We start from the raw sequence: 4572 nt of genomic DNA on the forward strand, positions 1-4572 counted from the left end.
GAAGTGGTCTTCATGGAAGAATTACGGCCAAAAAGCCATACCTTCAACATGGAAATAAGGCCAAGCGACTCAACTATGCACAAAAACATAGGAACTGGGGTGCAATAAAATGACAGCAGGTGCTCTGATGAGTCAAACTGAAATATTTCTCTGTAACAGAAGGCAGTTTTTTCGCCGAAGGGCTGGAGAGCGGTACAATAATGAGTGTCTGCAGGCAACAGTGAAGCATGGTGGAGGTTCCTTGCAAGTTTGGGTCTGCATTTCAGCAAATGAAGTTGGGGATTTGGTCAGGATTAATGGTGTCCTCAATGCTGAGAAATACAGGCAGGTACTTATCCATCATGCAATACCATGAGGGAGGCGTCTGATTGGCTCCAAATTTATTCTGCAGCAGGACAACGACCCCAAACATACAGCCAATGCCATTAAGAACTATCTTCAGCATAAAGAAGAACAAGAAGTCCTGGTAGTGATATGGCCCCCAAAGAGCCCTGATCTCAACATCATCGAGTCTGGGATTACAAGAAGAGACAAGCATTTGAGCAAGCCTACATCCACAGAAGATCTGTGGTTAGTTCTCCAAGATGTTTGGAACAACCTCCTGCCGAGTTTCTACAAAAACTCGGCAAGTGTACCTAAAATAATTGATGCTGTTTTGAAGGCAAAGGGTGGTCACATCAAATTTTGATTTGATTTAATCTAACTTCTGTTCATTCACTTTGCATTTTGTTAATTGATAAAAATAAACTATTGATACTTCTATTTTGAAAAATATTCTTACTTTACAGCAATTTTTCCACACCTGCCTAAAACTTTTGCACAGTACTGTATGTATATATATATATATATATATATATGCCTGCTGACACACTCTGATTGGCCAACTGATGATGACATTGATTGGTTGATGGATATTGCAACCCAGTGAAAATAATGAGCACAACTGTGCTTTATATATATATATATATATATATATATATATACAGTCAGGTCCATAAATATTGGGACATTGACAGAATTTTCAGATTTTGGCCTCTATTCACCGCCACAATGGTTTTGAAATGAAACAAACAAGCTGTGCTTTAACTGCAGACTTTCAGATTTAATTTGAGGGTAATTACATACAAATCGGGTGAACGGTGTAGGAATTATAACAGTTTGAATATGTGCCTCCCACTTTTTAAGGGGCCAAAAGTAATGGGACTATCAACTCAAAAGCTATTTCATGGACAGGTGTGGGCTATTCCCTCGTTATTTAATTATCAATTAAGCAGGTAAAAGGTCTGGAGTTGATTCTAGGTGTGACATTTGCATTTGGAATCAGTTGCTGTCAACTCTCAATATGAGATCCAAAGAGCTGTCACTGTCAGTGAAGCAAGCCATCATTAGGCTGAAAAATCAAAACAAACCCATCAGAGAGATAGCAAAAACATTAGGTGTGGTCAAATCAACTGTTTGGAACATTCTTAAAAAGAAAGAACGCACCGGAGAGCTCAGCAACACCAAAAGACCCGGAAGACCACGGAAAACAACTGTGGTGGATGACCGATGAATTATTTCCCTGGTGAAGAAAAACCCCTTCACAACAGTTAGCCAAATCCAGAACACTCTCCAGGAGGTAGATGTATATGTGTCAAAGTCAACAATCAAGAGAAGACTTCACAAGAGTGAATATAGAGGGTTTACCACAAGATGCAAACCATTGGTGAGCCACAAAAACAGGAAGACCAGATTAGAGTTTGCCAAACAACATCTAAAAAAGCCATTACAGTTCTGGAACAACATCCTATTGACAGATGAGAAAAAGATCAACTTGTACCAGAGTGATGGGAAGAGAAGAGAAGGAAAGGAACTGCTCATCCAAAACATACCACCTCATCAGTGAAGCATGGTGGTGGTAGTGTCATGGCGTGGGCATGTATGGCTGCCAATGGAACTGGTTCCCTTGTATTTATTGATGATGTGACTGCTGATAAAAGCAGCAGAATGAATTCTGAAGTGTTTCTGGCAATATTATATGCTCATATTCAGTCAAATGCTTCAGAACTCATTGGACAGCGCTTCATAGTGCAGATGGACAATGACCCGAAGCATACTGCAAAAGCAACCAAAGAGTTTTTTAAGGCTAAAAAGTGGAATGTTATGCAATGGCCAAGTCAATCCCCTGACCTGAATCCAATTGAGCATGCATTTCACTTGATGAAGACAAAACTGAAGGGAAAATGCCCCAAGAACAAGCAGGAACTGAAAACATTTGCAGTAGAGGCCTTGGCAGAGCATCACCAGGGATGAAACCCAGCATCTGGTGATGTCTATGCGTTCCAGACTTCAAGCTGTAATTGCCTGCAAAGGATTTGCAACAAAGTATTAAAAAGTGAAAGTTAGATTATTTTTTTTAGATTGAGTAAATTTTTATTGGTTTATAGATAGATATACATCAACAAATAACCAAACAAAATAAATAATAAAAAATATATAATAATAATAAAAAAAAATATATATAATAATATACATATATATATACACATACATACATACACGTACATATATATACATACATACATACACATATATACACATACACATACATACATACACACATATGCACACATATACCCATAATCAAATAACAGTATCTGGAATATAAAACCTAGATCTACAAACTGCATCCCAGATCCATTGCTTATAAAAAATATAATATTAATCTGTATACCAAAACAATAAACATAGAGAAAAAAATATATATATATATATATACATACACACATATATATACACACACATAAACACATATATATATATATAAAATATATATATATATATATACCACACTATACAAATATTGGAATATTGTCAAAAATAACACCTGAAAAATTGGCAAAATTAACTAGATCCCAATAAATTCTGCTCTCAACTTATCACACAGCACATTACCTCCAACAAAGTAACAATCTACCTCACTATCCTAACAATAATATACCGGTCAATCATTAGGCAGTGCACGGGCATAACAGGATTTAAGCCAACTGCTCCAGATACGTTCATACTTCTCAGCTTTGCGACAAATAAACACATGTTTTTCATGTTTAACAGTGGTACGGACCAAGGACAGCCAAGCATTATAATCTGGTCCTGTAGGAGCCATCCACGACCGAGTCACACATACCTTAGCTAGTGTACACATATTGACAATGTATTGCTTAAGATATCTGTCCAATACCCCATCATCCATAGAGCCTAAACAGCACATCAATGGCGTAGCTAAAGTGGGAGCAATACCTGTATTGGACAAAACTCTCAGAACCTTATTCCAAAAAATGCTAACCACCGGACAATCCCATAGAAGGTGCCAGAAAGTACCGCTACTAATTTTACACTTAGGGCATATGTCAGATGCTCTCGAAAGTTAGATTTAGTATTGTTTAGTTTGTCCCATTACTTTTGGCCCCTTAAAAATTGGGAGGCACATTTAGAAACCGTTGTAATTCCTACACCGTTCACCTGAATTGGATGTAATTACCCTCAAATTAAATCTGAAAGTCTGCAGTTAAAGCATATCTTGTTTGTTTCATTTCAAAGCCATTGTGGTGGTGAATAGAGGACAAAATATGAAAATTCTGTCAATGTCCCAATATTTATGCACCTGACTGTATATATAAATATATATTTATAAACACAACTGACCCAGGAGTTAATAGCTGACAAAATTCCCTACACAATGATATATAATACTATAACATAAAGTTGAATGCAGAAAATGTTACCTCAAGCAGCGAAAAATGCTGAATGCATTTGAATTCAAGTCTTTATGAACATCACTGTGTTAGGAATGGCATGAATAAGAGGTGTCTGCAAAATCCCTTTCAGTAATCTTTTAATGGTTGAACCATCTATGGTTATTTTGTCTGCAGTTAAACCGGGAATTTACACATCTGCAATTGAGATGTGCTGCAGACATTGCTTCTGGGTGTCCGCTACTAAAAGGACCTATGTCACAAATCGGGTTCTTAGCATCACTTTAAACTCAGACGTTCATATATTTCTGCTTGCAAAGCAACACTGATATTTTCCAAGGTAAACAAATCATCAGCCAATTCAAATGAGTGCTCACCTGGTCTAATAGACCAATGACTTTGTACCACTCCCTGTTTAAACCTGCAACTAGAGCTGAACCCCAGAACAACTTAATTCCTCCAGGGATTGCTCTAGGCTGCAGACCTCAGTATTTTCTGTCTACTTCTTCCTGTGTCTCCAGTACCTGCGTTCATCTGCCGGCATACTCCATCTGCTGCTGCATCCAGGGGCCCTGTTTTCACATATCTCCAACATCCCCAGTTCCTACTATTACATCCTTGGGATATTTTATTACCATCTGCTGCTGTGAATATCACCAGCCTCCACTCCTGTGGAGCCTGCCTCTGTTCCTCCGGTTTCTGGCACATGATTTCCGTGGACTGTGTACCCCAGCATATCCGCCGGTACTCTGCAGTATAGCAGCCGGCTCACCGCGGGTCTATTCAGGTTCCCGTGATGTGCGGTGAGGTCAATGGCTGGGGAAGCACACGTATAAAA

Source organism: Taudactylus pleione, unplaced genomic scaffold, assembly GCF_031769625.1.
Source record: "Taudactylus pleione unplaced genomic scaffold, aTauple2 ptg000128l, whole genome shotgun sequence".
In the NCBI taxonomy this organism is placed as follows: domain Eukaryota; kingdom Metazoa; phylum Chordata; class Amphibia; order Anura; family Myobatrachidae; genus Taudactylus; species Taudactylus pleione.